The following is a 17,793-nucleotide window of genomic DNA, read 5'->3' on the forward strand; positions in this document are numbered from 1 at the left end:
AAGAAAAAAAAAGGAAATAAAAGGAAAACTCCACAGTACTGCAAAAGCCCAACATAGAGGCAGAGGTTTATAACAACAATAAAAAATGTGACTGAATATAGATGTATACATATATACCCATAATCAAAATCAAAACAGTCCAACAAAAATAAAGTACAATAGATTGACCTAGTGAACAAAGGAAACCAAAAATTATATCCACCAGAATAAAACTAACTAAAGCACAAACTGGAAAACAAAACTAAAGCAAGGTGCCAACTGGGGAATAAGGCAATGAAAATAAAACTAACAAATATGTTGAGAGGACAGGAGAGAAAGAAAAGAAAGAAAGAATAGATATGCAAAGTTAAATAGAGATAGGCAAAGAAGATTTATATATATAAAGATTAACTGCAAGGGGAAAAGAACAGTAGGAAAAGAAAACAAAGGAATAAATGTAGAAAAATAATAATTAAAAATGAGAAAAAATAATTAAAATAATTTTTAAATAATTAAAAATGAGGTTTAAAAAATTAAAAATGAGAAAAATTTAAAAAAGGGGGGGTGGAAACTCCACAGAACTGCAAAAGCCCAACTTAGAGGCAGAGGTTTATAACAACAATAAAAAATATGATTGAGAAAAAACAGCTCAAAATCTTAACTGGATTTCTTGGTGCCAATAATATAGACAACTACAACAGAGCAGGGGTGGGGGAAGAGAAAGGAAAAAAATCCAAAAGAATCTACAGAATAAGTAAAAAAAAATAAGAATAATAAATGTTTTTCTTGAGTCGCTGCTGTTAGCATTCTTCCCTAGCTGGGAGTCACAGCCCACCTCCCTAGGATGCCCTCCAGCACTGTGCAGATCTCTGGACCTGCTGTGGGGGCAGCTCAGACTCTAACCTGGTCCTACCCCTGTGTGCTTGCCTCCAATGTCCAAAGCTATCAGAAGTAGTTCATTTTCTTTTGTGGAAACTCTCAAAGGCCATACATTCCATAGACACAGAGTCCGCCTAGTTGATCATGTGGATTTAATCTGCAGCTTGTACAGCTGGTGGGAGGGTTTTGGGTCTTCTTCCTTAGCCTCACTGCCCCTGGGTTTCAATTGTGGTTTTATTTCCACCTCTACATGCGAGTTGTCACTGGAGTTTGCTCCTGAGGCTGCTCTGGAGGACTTGGGTTGGCCCCTATGAGGGCCAGGTGTGGAGGCAGTGCATCTGCTTGGGTCCCAGGGCTTCTGGCAGCACCAGGTACTCTGGGGAGTTGGCGGCTAGGGCAGCAGGAAACACAGTGCTCTAGAAGAGTATGGCAACCAGTATTGGCTAATACCCTCCAGTATTCTTGCCTGGAGAACCCCCCTGACAGAGAAGGCTGTCAGGCCACAGTCTACAGGGTCGCAAAGAGTTGAACACGACAGAAACAACCCTGAGTGCATAGACACAGGAGGTTTGTTTTTTTTTTTGCTGTGGCCGCTCTGCCCCAGTGGGAGTTGAGCGTGAAGTTGGCACAGCTGCTTGGCTTTTGGGGACCCTGGCGACACCAAGTGTGCATGGACATGGACTGCCTCCCCTGCAGGAGTTGTGGCCTGATCAGAGTCTTTTTACCAGCCTTTTGTAGCTGGTCATCAGAAGGCCTCTTTGGCTAGTCTTTCTCCATAGCTCCGCCCATTCAAGCACTTAGAAGGCTCCCTTGCCTGGGGTCCTTCTCTGTTGTTTGGAGTGTCAGGCACATAGAGGAACTCCCCTGGCTGGGGTCCTATTCTGTAGACCGGTGCAGCAGGCATTTGATGGGCCAGCCTCTCTATTGTTCTGCTGCTGCTGCTGGCATGTGAAGAGAGAGAGGCTATGGTGATGGCTCCACCCCTGCTACCCTCTACCCCCCCAACCCCCCGGCCCATGCATGACTCACATTATCACCTTGCTTCCATGGTGTCTGGCTTTCCTCCACAGGCATTTCCCACCACGATCTCCTCCCTCACATCCATTCAACCCATATCTCCACAGTCAAAAGCAGCCTGCACCCTGGGATTGCTCCATAACCCCAAACTCCTGCTCCTAGTCACTGCACCTTCCAGAGGACCAGAGTTCCTGTCTGCTCTATGTATGGCAAGAAGAGGTGGCAAGAATACACAGAAGAACTATACAAAATAAATTTCAGGGCCCAGATAATCACAATGGTATGATCACTCACCTAGAGCCAGACATCCTGGAATGTGAAGTCAAGTGGGCCTTAGGAAGCATCACAAAGAACAAAACTAGTGGAGGTGATGGAATTCCAGTTGAGCTATTTCAAATCCTAAAAGATGATGCTGTGAAAGTGCTACACTCAATACACCAGCAAATTTGGAAAACTTAGCAGTGGTCACAGGACTGGAAAAGTCAGTTTTCGTTCCAATCCCAAAGAAAGGCAGTGCCAAAGTATGCTCAAACTGCTGCATAAGTGTACTCATCTCACACGCTAGTCCAAGAAGGCAGTGGAACCCCATTCTACTACTCTTACCTGGAAAATCCCATGGATGGAGGAATCTGGTAGGCTTCAGTCCATGGGGTCATGAAGAGTCAAACACGACTGAAAAGACTTAGCAGCAGCAGCAGCAGGAGCACACGCTAGTAAAGTAATGCTCAAAATTATCCAAGTCAGTCTTCAACAGTACGTGAACTGTGAACTTCCAGATGTTCAAGCTCGTTTTAGAAAAGGCAAAGGAACCAGAGATCAAATTGTCAACATCTGTAGGATCATAAAAAAGAAAAGAGAGAGAGTTCCAGAAAAACATCTATTTCTGCTTTATTGACTATGCCAAAGCCTTTGACTGTGTGGATCACAATAAACTGTGGAAAATTCTCAAAGAGATGGGAATACCAGACCACCTGACCTGCCACTTGAGGAATCTGTATGCAGGTCAGGAAGCAACAGTTAAAACTGGACATGGAACAACAGACTGCTTCCAAACAGGAAAAGGAGTATGTCAAGGCTGTATATTGTCACCCTGCTTATTTAACTTATATGCAGAGGATATCATGAGAAATGCTGGGCTGGATGAAGCACAAACTGGAATCAAGATTGCTGGGAGAAATATCAATAACATCAGATATACAGATGATACCACCCTTATGGCAGAAAGTGAAGAAGAACTAAAGAGACTCTTGATGAAAGTGAAAGAGGAGAGTGAAAAAATTGGTTTAAAACTCAACATTCAGAAAACTATGATCATGGCATCTGGTCTCATCACTTCATGGCAAATAGATGGGGAAACAGTGACAGACTATTTTTGGGGGCTTCAAAATCACTGCAGATGGTGACTGAAATTAAAAGACACTTGCTCCTTGGAAGAAGAGTTATGACCTACATATAATATGAGAGCATATTAAAAAGCAGAGACACTACTTTGCCAACACAGGTCCATCTAGTCAAGGCTATGGTTTTTCTAGTAGTCATGTATGGATATGAGAGTTGAACTATAAAGAAAACTGAGCGCTGAAGAATTGATGCTTTTGAACTATGGTGTTGGAGAAGACACTTGAGAGTCCCTTGGACTGCAAGGAGATCCAGCCAGTCCATCCTGAAGGAAATCAGTCCTGAATATTCATTGGAAGGACTTATATAGAAGCTGAAACTCCAATACTTTGGCCACCTGATGAGAAGAACTGACACATTTGAAAAGACTCTGATTCTGGGAAAGATTGAAGGCAGCAGAAGGGGATGTGAGAGGATGAGATGGTTGGATGGCATCAGTGACTCAATGCACGTGAGTTTGAGTAAACTCTGGGAGTTGGTGATGGACAGGGGGGCCTGGCATGCTGCAGTCCATGAGGTCGCAAAGAGTCGGACACGACGGTGACTGAACTGAACTGACTGCATGTATGGCTGCCCCAAGGACTGTCTGATTCTCATTCCATTTAGGCTGCCACAGATCAGCTGTTTCAAACTTAAATGTTTCTCCCCTGACTCAGACAATTGCCCCAGTGTGGGGATTAGGCCCCTGCTTCAATGCCCCCACCTTCTGAGGGCAAGTCCAGTGCTGCTAACACTCCTGTTTTTCCCCTAGTTCCTTCATCCTACTAAGTTTTGTGTGTTCTATGTATTCTTTTCCGCTGGTCAGGTCCTCCTGTCTGCTCTCCGCTGGTGTTCTGCATGCACTTCTGTGTCTAAAGCTGTATTCCTGATGTATCCGTGGAGAGAGACCTACTCCATGTCCACCTACTCCTCTGCCATTTTTGTATCTGCCCATTATTTGATCGGATTTTTCATTTCTTTGATATTAAGCTGCATGAGCTGCTTGTATATTTCAGAGATTAATCCTTTGTTAGTTGCTTCACTTGCAAATATTTTCTCCTATTCTGAAGGTTGCACTTTGAATTTTGAACATGCTGCTTCCTCCATCTGGACATCACTTCCACCATCCATTTCCCTACTTGCTCTCTATTCAAGTCTAAATATTTCTTGTGTGTTTTGCTTCTGGAGTGATTTTTAACGTATTTTTAAGCTTCCAGGACTAATTCTGTCAAAGAGAGAAACTTTCTCAAGTTATAAGTCTAACTATTTAAGTTTGCACATTTGTTCCGAAAAAAAATTTAAAGCTCTTTTCCCCCCATTCCCTCAGTGACTGGGGAGACTTGAACAAGTGGCTGTCATTGGGTGAAAGATTATTCTCCTTGTATACTAGTGCCTTTATAATGTCTTCTTTGGAGCAATGGTCTTGGCCATTAGACATTATCTTTAGGTCTTTGGGCCACTTGTAAGATCCCAGTTATGCAGACATTTCAGTAAGACCTCAAACATCTTCATTCTCAAGACTTGCAGGTGAATTATTTTTGGAAGTGTATATGCGTTATTTCATATTTCTGAGGAGAAAGAGAGGAAATTAATGCAAAGACCACAACCCCACTTGGGATATGTCCCTTGTATAATTAAATCTCCCTAACACTATAAGTGGAATATTGCCTATTCTGAATTGAAATTGATGTTCAGTTTCATATGCCACATTTGCACTTTTCAAAAGTATCACCCTCCACTCAAGCCTGCCTTCTGCCAAACCTCACCAGGTTCTGTCTTAAATACAAAGAAGTAAGACTAAAAACTGGCTACTCTCTTAGAAAGCTCAGTTCAGTTCAGTTTAGCCACTCAGTCGTGTCTGACTCTGTGATCCCATGGATGATAGAACACCAGGCCTCCCTGTCCATCACCAAGAAGTTTGCTCAAACTCGCTTCCACTGAGTCAGTGATGCCATCAAGCACCTCATCCTCTGTCATCCCCTTCTCCTGCTGCTTTCAATCTTTTCCAGGATCAGGGTCTTTTCCAATGAATCAACTCTTCGCATGAGGTGGCCAAAGTATTGGAGTTTCAGCTTCAGCATCAGTTCTTCCAATGCATGCCCAGGACTGATCTCCTTTAGGATGGACTGGTTTGATTTCCTTGCAGCCGAAGGGACTTTCAAGAGTCTTCTCCAACACCGCAGTTCAAAAGCGTCAATTCTTCAGCACTCAGTTTTTTGTTATAATCCAACTCTCACATCCATACATGACCACTGGAAAAACCATAGCTTTGACTAGATGGACCTTTGTTGTCAAAGTAATGTCTCTGCTGCACAAAAAGACTTGGGGAAGAAGTATAAGAATATACAATGAAAAGAGAAAGAGCTAAAAAGGAAAAGATCTTTGTTCTCTAGTACTTTGAGCATGGCCACTTTCTAAGTGCTGCCTAGGTGTCCATGACTGATAGTGTGAGTTAGAAATAAAATGTGAGAAGCCAAGGAGCTCCTCCACAGATGCATCCCATCATAGTCTTCTTATGACTGAGACTAAACTTGTAGTAAATGACTGATATATAGATTATTCAGTATATATACATATATATACATATATATATGTGTGTATATATATATATATACTGATATAGATATAGGACCGTGTGCAGGAGAATGAATGCTTTCTATTGAACTGTATTTCTCCCTTCAAATGTCAAGGACCAAATGAGAATTATAGAACATTTATAATTTTATTTGTTTTAACTGTTCCTCATTTAACAATTAATTTTTAGGTTCCAATGCTAAATACAAAACTACACACAATCTGGAACTTTTCTCTAGATATCAAAATTAAATTAAAGAAAACATATAAATTTGTAAATGTCAAAACAATAACATAAAAATCTATAGTTTAGAGTTAAGTGAAAGTAATTACATAAGTTTTACTAACTAAGCATATAAATCTGCTTAGGAAAGTCTTAAGCCTGCTGACAGTTAAACTAAATTCCTGTTTTAATTTTTAAAGGAAAGAAGTAAAAAATCATTTACTTGCAAGTGTGTGCTCACTTGTTAAATTCCTATAAATCGGTCTCATCAATATTTGTAGGAAAATTCCATTAGGTCAGGGATTCTGGGTTCTCTGGGCACTCTGTAAAAATGATATGTTAATAAATTATTAAAATCATCGGGGAATACAAAAGTCCTAATGTACTCAAAATATTTTTCAAAAATAACAAAGTTACCCAGCTTAAAAATGTATAATATATTTACTGTAATGAAGACTATCATGAACACAGAATGTGGTGTTAGCATAAAGTGAAATATATAAATATGTACAACAATGAAGCAGAGTTAGAATCCAGAAATAGATAATACCATGGTCAATTAATTTTCAACAAAGATACCAAGATAAATAAAAAATGGAAAGGATAAATATTTGCCACAAATAGAGCTTAAACATTGAGACTATATGCAAAATGAACCTCATCCTCACATTATACCATACAAAAATTTAACTAAAAGTGGATCATTGATCTAATTGTATTTATAAAAAAGAAAAATTAGTGACCTTGTATTAACAAAGATTTCCTGTACAAGGCACCCAAATGAAACAGAAAATAAAAAACTGCCAAATTGTATTCATCAATATTAAAATTTTCATTCTTCAAATGAGGTATTTAACAAAATTAAAAGATAAGCTATAGATTGAGAGAAAAAATTTGCAAAAAAAATGTATCAGCTAAGGGTTTTGCAACCAAAAGAGCATTTACAATTCAATAAGACCAATAATCCAAAGGAAACCATGGTACAAACTAGAAGACTTGAGTAGACACTTCACCAAAGAAGGTATTAATATCTTGATGGAAAATAAGGACCTTGCCTTTGTCTGTTCTAGCGTCTAGGATAAAAATACCATAGACTGGATGGTTTTTAAGCCCCAGAAACTTATATCTCACAGGTCTAGAGGCTGAAAGGTCAAAGGTCAAGATGCTGGCAGATTTGCTGTCTGCTGAGGGCCTGCCTCCTGGTTCACAGTGTCTCCTGGTGTCCTCACCTGTTAGAGTGAGTAAGGGTGCTCTCTCTAATAGGACTCTAATTCTATTCATGAGGGCTTCACCCTTATATCCTAGTCATCTCCAAAAGTCCTACCTCCAAATATTATTACAATGTTGATTAGCCTGTTAGCCTCCTCTGTCCTTGGAAGTCTCCAGGTAAGATACTGGAGTGGGTAGCCATTCCCTTCTCCGGGGATATTCTCAGCCCAGGGATTGAATCTAGGTCTCCTTCGTTGCAGGCAGATTCTTTACTCTCTGAGCCACCATGGAAACCTGATTAGGGTTTAACATATGAATTTTGAGGGAAACAGACATCTAGTCTAGCGTACATAAAATGATGCTCAACATCCTTAGCTATTAGTAATACATGTGCAAATTAAAACTACATTGAGATACCACTACACAGTAAAAAGTGAAATGGCTTAAGTAATGAAGGCAAAGAATACTAAATGCTGGTGAGAATGTGGAGGAATTAGAACTTTTGTAAATAGCTAGTAGCAAAATAAAAGGGTCCAAAAATAAACAAAATGGTCCAGCTATCCTGAACAACAGACTCTTAAATGATTAAATACATAAAACAAGTATCTCAGCAATTCCATACATAAGTATCTACCCACAATAACTGAAAGACACATGAAATTTCATAGCAGTGTTATTTATATTAGCTAAAAACTCAAAATAATCCAAATGCCCATCATTTAATGGATAATTATGTAAATTACAGTATATTCATAAAATGCAATGCTACTTAGCTAAAATGGAATAAACTACATTTATGAAAAAGGCATAATAAACTCAAAATATTTTGTTAAGTGAAGGGGGCCAGACACAAAGGACTATGTGTAATATGATTTCATACATGTGATGATTCTAAAAAGACAAATCTAGAGAGACAGAACACAGGTATCTTGTTGCATGGAGCTGAGGATAGGAGTAGGGACTGACTGTGAAAGATCAGGAGGGATCTTTTGGAAAGACTAGAAGTGGACGTGATGATGTTTGAATAAAATAAACTTAACAATCATTTATTAGAAGTCATTAAACTGTACATATTAAGTGGGCAAATTTTATGGTATGTAAATTGTACCTCAGTTAAACTAAAAAATTATTGTACAGTCCCACAAGCTTTTTGTTAACTGGGCTTTTTTTTTTTTTTTTAATATCAGAATATGCCATATCCCCTGGAGAAGGGAATAGCAACCCACTCCAGTATTCTTGCCTGGAAAATTCCATGAACAAATGGGGTTGCAAAGAGTCAGACACAACAGAGACTAACACACACACATGCACACACATGCACACACACATATCAAATTAGAAATTAAACCTAAAAATAATTAAATATTTATTTACTAAATAATTAAAAATAACATTTATAAAACCATCAAGGCCACAGGACAAATATTGTCTAAATATTATTTTAAAGATAATTTTGACCTCACAGATTCCCACGATTCTCAAAAACACACTTTGAGAACCTGTGTAATAAGGACATATTTCCTGTGAGGTCGGGATAGGGAAAGGAATGATCTGGAGGTGGGGCTGCCTGGGCCCCTGGATGAGAGGCCTGTACCTTATTGCTTGTTTTTTTGGGCCCTGCAAGCTAAGGATGCACGGTGGTATTCTTGCACTCCTCCCGAGGCCCTGTAGCTATATGGACGAAAGAGCCAGCGTTTTTGGCCACTTCATGCTTTCCACCAGAGACTATAAAAGGCGGTAGTAGCAAGGTCACAGTGTGCTTCCAGCCTGTGCTTCGCAATAAGACTCTTTTTAAACTATCCTTCCTTGTACAATCTAAAAGTATCACTTGTAATAGACATAGACTCAGTCGGAGATTCTCAAATTATGGTCCAGGAAGCAGCACCAGTAACAGCATCTTGTGGGCCCTGCAAACTCACCTCTCATTAGATATGCAAACTCACCTCTCGTTAGATATGCAAACTCGCCTTTCATTAGATATGCAAACTCGCATCTCACTAGATGTGCTAACTCTGTGACCCCAGACCTACTGAATCAAGAATCTTTGTGGCTGAAGCCTAGCAGCCTGTGGTCTACCGAGTCCTGCAGGTGATTCTGATGTACCTGCTAGGCTACGTCAGCCTTGACAATTAACATCAAACAGGCCTAGGATCCCTTCTCAGACGGGAAACAGCACAGCTGGGAAGGGCAGCAGCTTTGCTCTCTTGTCTCCTGCCTTCCTGAACGTGGACAGAGGGCAGAGAAAGAGAATCAGTTCCTGGTGTTGGGGACAGACAAAATCAGGCAACAGAGGTTCCTTGAGAAGTACCAACTGAAAGGTGAGAAATGTGAGTTGTATAAAACAAGATTGCCTTGCTTTTGATTAGTGTTTGTCTTTCTTTGTAGTTTTAATTGAGCTTTTAAGAAAGCCTGTAGTCAAAGTTCCAGCCTCCTCTCTGACCCTTGTTTGAATAAAAATGAAACCAGGACCACATCATGTGGAACAACCCCACCTGTGGTTCCCTCGATGGTACTGGGGGTTATCCAGAAAATCTTCAAAGAAGTGGAGTTGTGGTGAGAGCTGCTGTCTGCACCTAGAGATTCCCCTCTGGATGCCTTAGTGGTTCTGAGTTTGCTTCCATTAACAAAAGAGGCTTTATTACAGTTCATTCCAAGGTCTGTGGATACCACAGAGACAGCCATCTATATCCTCTTTCCTAATACAATCTTGCACTCATATTTTTGCTGCCTGCAAATCTGTAAAGTACCAAATAACAAAAATAAACTACTTTAACCCATAATACATAATTAGCATCTATTAGTGATTTTGTTAATGTTTGTTAATATTTTTGGTATGAGTATTTTCTTTCTTTTGATTTTGTATTTCATTGAAGAAAGTTTTATTTAAAAAATTAGCCAACAAAATTTACTGAGATGGACTGGTAAGGCTTTCATATATATTGAAATAAGGATTGAGGGGAAGATAAATAGAAAAGATCCTCATGGTGTGAAATCAGTTGGACGGTTGATATCCTTCTTGGGAAAAATTCTGAAGCACATATCAGTTCAGTTCAGTTGCTCAGTCGTGTCCGACTCTTTGCGACCCCATGAACCACATCACTCCAGGCCTCCCTGTCCATCACCAACTCCCAGAGTCCACCCAAACTCATGTCCATTGAGTTGGTGATGCCATCCAACCATCTCATCCTCTGTCATCCCCTTCTCCTCCTGCCCTCAATCTTTCTCAGCATCAGGGTCTTTTCCAACGAGTCAGCTCTTTGCATCAGGTGGCCAAAGTATTGGAGTTTCAGCTTCAACATCAGTCCTTTCAATGAACACCCAAGCACATATTCTAGGGGTTAAATAATGTTTTAAAATGTATTTCACAAATCACAGCAATCTCTGTATTTTTGAAAAACTCTTGAGTGTTAGTGTGGGCTGGCAGGCACAAATTCACATGAGAAGGGTAGAGAAGAAAGTCTGATATTCCCACCTTTCCAAAAGATTTTGTCATCTGTGAGGGGAATCTTGTCTCCGGAGAAAAATAGCCTGGTGGGCTATAGTCCATGGGCTCACAGAGTCGGACACAATTGAGAGACCAAGTACAGTACAAGATCCTTTTTTTCCCTAAAGACCCAACTCAGCCTACAATCAGAATTCAGCTTTCCTTTTGCTTGATGAAACCCGTAGTCCATCAATTGTCCCTGAAAACAGGGACTTAGAACCCTGACTGTGGAAAACAAATGAAATCCCCAACCTGGATTATAAACACAGATATATCTGTTTTCCTACATCATTCTTCTACAGTAAATTTTAAAAGTATCCAAAATCTTTTAAATGCTTTTCCTGAACTCAGCTGCCTTTTGATGAGGTTGTTTTCCTTTCATCAACTACCATCTCAAATTTGGTTTTTCTTTCTCTCTTGCTTTATTTTTATTAGCTCTTCCTTAAGACTCTCTACTTTTCTTCCAGTTCTTATGTTTTTGTCTTTCTCATGACTGAGCTCCCTCTCTCTTTTGTTGTCATTTTATCCTTGATAATAGTAGCAATTAACTCTTCTACAAGGCACTGATCCAATTACCCCTCTTTGAAATAGGTACCTGGTTTGTTTTGCAAATGGAGATATAGAATCATCTCAAGATGGCAGGGCCTAGAGAACAATGGGTCTAACTCAGCAATTTAGCTTCAGGATCTGTACTCTTAACAACAGACCATAGTGGTCTCCAGTGTCTTTTTCACTTTGGGTGTTAAATTGCAGAAGCTTCATGCCAACTTCTTGAAATGGGAGTTTTCTACCACCAAGAATTGGAGAAGGAAATGTCTGCCCACTCCAGTATTCTTACCTGGGAAATCCCATGGACAGAGGAGCCTGGTGGGCTCTAGTCTGCGGGGTCACAAAAGAGTTGGACGCAACTCAGCAACTAAACAGCAACCGCTGAGAATAGTTTTGAAATGTCCAGAAAAGTTTGCCTATTGCCTTCTTTATCAGTATCTCATATTCTCTCCAACTTTGCTGATATTGCCCAAGGATTATCTTTCTCTTGTGTTCATCAATTAAAGCAAGCGCAATTTACTCTGGACTAGGCACTGTTTGAATCTCTTTTTTTCTATAAACGCCGGCAAGGTCACTGTAACCTTTGATGCAACATTCTCTACCTGTTTCTTTTTGTGCTGCTTTCTCTAAGCGCCTTTCTACTCCTGGTATCTCTTTTGTTTCACTCTCATCTCTGATCCTTTGGACTCTACTTTCTTCTTCCTCTCTTCCTATAATACCCCAAATCCTTTGTCCTGTAAGTCACGACCTCCTCACATGGAGGAGGAATCAGTCAAAACAGGATAAACTTCACTCCAGTTTCTTGAAGTCACATCATAGGAAAAAGGCTGAGCATTCTGGAAAGCTTCACCTTTTGCCACCTCCTCTTTAGGAGCCTATATATTTATTGCTGGTTCTCAGGTAAGAACTGGCAGCCCTGATTCTTCATTCCGGGATATTTAGATGATCAACACACGTTATGTTATGAAAGCGAACAGCAAAAGCAGAGCCCTGGAATGTGGCTTTGTGCTGAGATCTGGGCCAGACAGGGAACTGAAGGAGAAGGGGAAGGGGAAGGATTTCAGGGTGGCTTTGTCAGACATCCTGATTCAGTAGAAGCAGAGTAGAGATACACACAGGAACGCAGTCAAAACTGTGTGGCAAGGAGAATGGTAATACAGACACTAGATTTTAGCAAAGAGCTGCCACGTCTCAGAGACAGCATCGGAAATTTCCACAGTCCAGAAGAGTGGGAGGTCAGAAGAACTTGCCTGACCGTCCCTCAGAGTACGGGAGGCAGAGACTGTGCAAACAGAGCAGTTTCTAAAGATGCGGCCATGTTTCAAGCTCTGCAGGCTGCGCTTAGTGGTAAGGTCCAGGGGATGGCTCAGCTATGGGTTTTGAACATCTGTCTACTATAGGCGGGATATGCTACCCTCTCCTCAGGAAGACACACATGGACAGAAGTCCACAAGGCCTGTCTTTTTATTTTTTATCATTTTATTTACTTATTTCTGTCTGTGCTGTGCCTTCGTTACAGTGCACAGCTTCTTAGAGTGGTGGCTTCTCTTGCTGCTGAGCACGAGCTCCAGTAGTTTCGGCGTGTGGGCTCAGGAGTTGCAGTTGCCCAGGTCCAGAGCCTACCTTCCACAGTTGTGGCACCTGGCCTTAGTCACTCCTCAGCCTGCGGGATCTTCCCAAACCAGGGATTGAACCTGTGTCTCCCACATTGGCAGGCAGGTTCTTTTACCATTGAGCTCCCAGGGAAGCTCCAAGACCTATACTGACGAGACTTTTCCGTGAAATATGGAGACATCAGAAGGGGCTTCCTGCTGAAGAGAGGTACTGACCTTCTTCCCTCCATTGGCCTGGAATTATCAAGTCTGTTCCTGGGGCCCTGTGAGGAGAGGAACATCTTTCCCATTCAGAATTGTGCATATCTGTATCAATATGCCTTTTACTGTGTTGTATTCAGAGTGATTGTCCAGTTGACACCAAACCCTTAAAGGGCCCCCTCACATAAAAAAATATTTGTTGCACCAAATTTCCAGAGAGCTAGAGAACCATTTAATAGAAATCTGGAGCCTGAGAAGTAGATCTATAAAAGACTCATCGAATCCAGGGCCTTCACTCTCTGGATCCAGATCCCTGAGGTCAACTTATCAGGAAGAGCAGATATAGCAAGATTTATTCCTCCCTCCTCATCCTCAAAGACATCCAACAATATCCCATTTCCCATTCTTTTCCTACAATCTAACTTCAGTCCTGCTCACAATTGAAAGTGTTCCATCCCTTTGAATCTGGGTAGGGATATGACCATAACAGGTGAGATACTCTGTGTTGCACAGTTCCTCCTGACAATACTGGGATGGAAATAACTAGGAAACTAATTACCAGGCTATGAGGAAGCCCATGAAGCTACATGAGTGATTAGGTGAAGGTATTCTGGGCAACAGCCCCAGCAGAGGTAACCCAGACAGTGTCATCTGCCAGACTTGTGAGTGAGGTCTTTTGTGTCCAGTACATATTCAGCTTCCAAGAGAATGACTATTAGGTGAGTCTATAGACCCAAGAGACTCAGGATACTCAGGAGTCTTCCAGAGCTGCTTTTGTAAAATGATTCTCATTTGTTTTTAGTCTAACATGAGATGAGGATTATGCTTCAGGTCTTCAAGTGTCAGTTAAAACTCCTACCTTGTTTGAAGTCAAATTGAATGTTTTCCTAAGTCATTTTCCTAAGTCACTTTGGTTATTGACCATTGGTCCCTTTGGATAAAGACTGGGTAATCTCTACAGCACATACTTGTCATGATGTCACAGAAAACTTACTCCTAGGGATATGGGATATGGTCACCTTATCGATCGAGCAGCTCTAAGTCTGAAAATAACGAAAGTCTGGAAAGAAGGATCATTAATTAGAGAAAAAACCCCTCTACCTCCTGATAATATATTCTTGATTTCTTCTGTTTATATCTGAGAGCAGTATTCTTGGCTTCTCTTGTGTCTATTCTGCCTCTGGCAGAATAGGTCTGCAATAGATTGCAATAATCTCTGCAATTCCATGTGGGTCAAGTCATCTTGGCTCAACCTTTGCTAGTCATTACACAGATTCAGTCTGCTGGCACCTGGCGGTTAAACACCCTATCATCTGATTGAGATCAGTAGCCAAGCTCTGTAAACAGTTTTTATCACCATCCTAATCCTGGAGAGGACAGCTACCATTGAACTTCATTCTGATGCTATATCTCTCTCAGCAGCACATTTGTAATAATCTGGGTGGATAGTGTATCCTCTTGGCTTCATTGATAAACACAATGCTGTGATTGATCTTCTGGTTTCATAATGTATTCACTTTAACATGAAAATGCCCTTTTGCTTTTTAATTCTGTCCTGTCCCATCTTACACAGCAATTCTTGCCATTCATTGTTAAGCATGGGCCATCATTTTCCCAGGCTTGTAGGAGCCTGCAAGCACCAAATGTGCCCCATCTTCTAATGTCCTTGTCAGACTATTATATTCTGTATCCTGAGGAAGTGTCCCCAGCCAGTAAACTCTCTCTTATCCTGTTTTATGTCCCAGCCCCTTGATCACGTATTTCAAAATCTAGTCCTAAGGGAACTCTCACAATCTCTGCCAGTGCACACTGGATAATTCTCCCAGCTTCTTTGGGATACAGTCCTTTAATTTTCAGTTAGACCTAATGTCTTCATGGTTAGGTTTTGCTGAGGATTAAGGAAGCCAGGAGAGAATCTGAAGGGCTCCCTATTGAGTCTTAGGGGAGAAACCTCTACTGTGTCTGTATAGCAGCTCCAGGTTTAATAGGAAGAGTGAGATACCTCTGTAATCTTTGTGGATCCAGAGAAGTCTTATCTTCTGTCTTGTCAGTCTTTTCAGTATTTATCCAAATATGTTGGATAAATAGAATCTGCCTGCAATATAGGAGACCCAGGTTTGATCCCTGGATCAGGAAGATCCCTAGGAAAAGGGAATGGCAACCCACTCTCCAGTATGCTTGCCTGGAGAATTCCCTGGATGGAGAAGCCTAGTGTGTTAATTTCTTTCATGGATTGTGCTTTTGGTGTTTTATCTGGAGAAAGGCTATTCTTTCTCCGGTGAAGTGCTGATGAAAGTTATAGTGAAAGTCTCTCAGTCGTGTCCAGCTCTTTGTGACCAATGGACTATACAGTCCATGGAATTCTCCAGGCCAGAATACTGGAGGGGGTAGCCTTTCCCTTCTCCAGGGGATCTTCCCAACCCAAGGATCGAATCCAGGTCTCCTACATTGCAGGTGGATTCTTTACCAGCTGAGTCACAAGGGAAACCCAAGAATACTGGCTACTGTTAAACACTTGTAAAAAAAGTCAGCTGACTATATCTTAGCAGGTCTCTACTTTCAGTTTAGTTCTAATAATCAGTATGTCTTTCCTTTTCCCAATACTGTGTGTTTTTAGTACTATAGAATTCTACTAACTTTTAAAATCAAGTAATGTGAGTATTCTGATTTTATTTCTTAGGATTGTTTTGGCTATTCTATTTGCTTGGTATGCCATAATACATTTTAAAACCAGTTCGTATGTACCTATAAAAATTTTCTAGAGTTTTATTAGAGGTTATATTAAATTTATAGATCATATAGAGGAAGATTGCCATTTTAACAGTATTAAATTGTCCAATGTATAAACTTGATATAATTCTCCATTTATCTAGATCTTAATTCTTTTCTTCCATTGATATTTTATTAAAATTATAACTAGTTATTTAGTTTTTTTGGCATGCACATATGCCAAGTCAGTTTACTTGTGCCCAACTCTTTGCAACCCTATGGACATAGCCCCCAGGCTTCTCTGACCATGGGATTCTCCAAGCAAGAATACTAAAGTAGGTTGCCATGCGCTCCTCTAGGGGATCTTCCTGACCCAGGGATTGAACCTGCATCTCTTATGTCTCCTGCATTGGCAGGCACGTTCTTTACCACTAGCTCCACCTTCATTTTCTTAAAATTTAATAATTGTGTTCAGACATAATTGACAAAAAAGAAATCTGCATGTTTAAAATGTACAATTTGACAATCTTTGATACATGTATACACTTACAAATCCTCCATCAAAATCAAGATAATGAATATATCAATATCTTACCTGCAAAAGTTTCCTTTGCCCTTTTTTTAAGTTGTATAAGAACACTTAACATGCGATCTACCCATTTAACACATTTTTAATGATACAATACAATACCATTAACTATATAATGTACAATGGTTTTTTATCAAATCTCTAGAACTTATTGCATTTGACTAATTCATTTTTGGAAGTTATTATAAATGTGAAGTTTAAAAAAATTCAAATACAAATTTTTCATACAGATGTGTGGCATTAAAATCAATTTTTATATATTGACCCTTTGTTTTCTGACCTTGCTAAATTGATTATTACTTCCAGGATGTTTTTTAGTAGATTATTCAGAATTTTCTATACTCATAGCCTTATCATCTATGAATATACATAGTTAGCTTAAAATATTCTTGTTGTTTAGTCAGCTGCTCGTGTCCAACTCTTTTGTGACCTCAAGGACTGTAGCCTGCTGGGCTCCTCTGTCCATGCAATTTCCCAGGCAAGAATATGGAACAGGTTGCCATTTCCTTCTTCAAGGAATTTTCCTGACCCAAGGATCAAACCTGCATCTCCTGCATTTCAGGCAGTTTCTTTACCACTGAGCCACCAGGGAAGCCCCGCTCAAAATATACCTCTTTAAATAATCTTTGTCCACTTTCAGTAATACTATATTGCTTTTCACTTAATGTAAAATCCTTATAATATTTCCAATTCCTCTTTTCTATTTCTTGTGTCATTTTTTGCCATAAGTTTCATAAACACATGGTACATTGTGAAGCTATTGCTTTGAATAGTGAGTTAAAGAAATAAAAGAGCTTATGTTTTGCCTTTATTTAATTTCCAGCGTCACTTATTTTTTGTGAGTAGATCAGTTTTCTTTTTAGCATCATATACTTTTAAATGAAGAGCTTCTTTGTCTATTTCTTATAGATTAGACCTGATAGCACTGAATTCCCTCAAGTTTCTTCTTTTTGAAAAATTCTAATATTTTACTTTTGAAGTATATTTTCACTAGATATGAGAATTTTGGGTTAATAATTGTTTTCTTTCAACAGTCTAAAGATGCCACTTAATTGTTTTCTTGTTTGCATGGTTTCTGTTATAATTTTTATCTTTATTTTTCTGTGCATAATCTTTATTTTTATTTTTTCTATTTCTGTGGCTCCCTTAATGAATTTCTCTTTGTAAAAAGAAAGAAAGAATTTCTCTTTGTTATTGGTTTTTGTTCAGTTTTAATATAACTTGCCTAGTTGTGTATTTGACACAGACACCAGATCTCTTTTATGGTGTCTGTCACTAATTTTGGAAGAGCCTCTAAAATTATTTCTTTAAATGCTTCTTTTGCCCTGTTGGGCTTCCCTGGTGGCTCAGCTGATAAAGAATCTGCCTGCAGTGTGGGAGACTTGGGTTC

The sequence above is a fragment of the Ovis canadensis genome, chromosome 21 (genome assembly GCF_042477335.2).
Source record: "Ovis canadensis isolate MfBH-ARS-UI-01 breed Bighorn chromosome 21, ARS-UI_OviCan_v2, whole genome shotgun sequence".
In the NCBI taxonomy this organism is placed as follows: domain Eukaryota; kingdom Metazoa; phylum Chordata; class Mammalia; order Artiodactyla; family Bovidae; genus Ovis; species Ovis canadensis.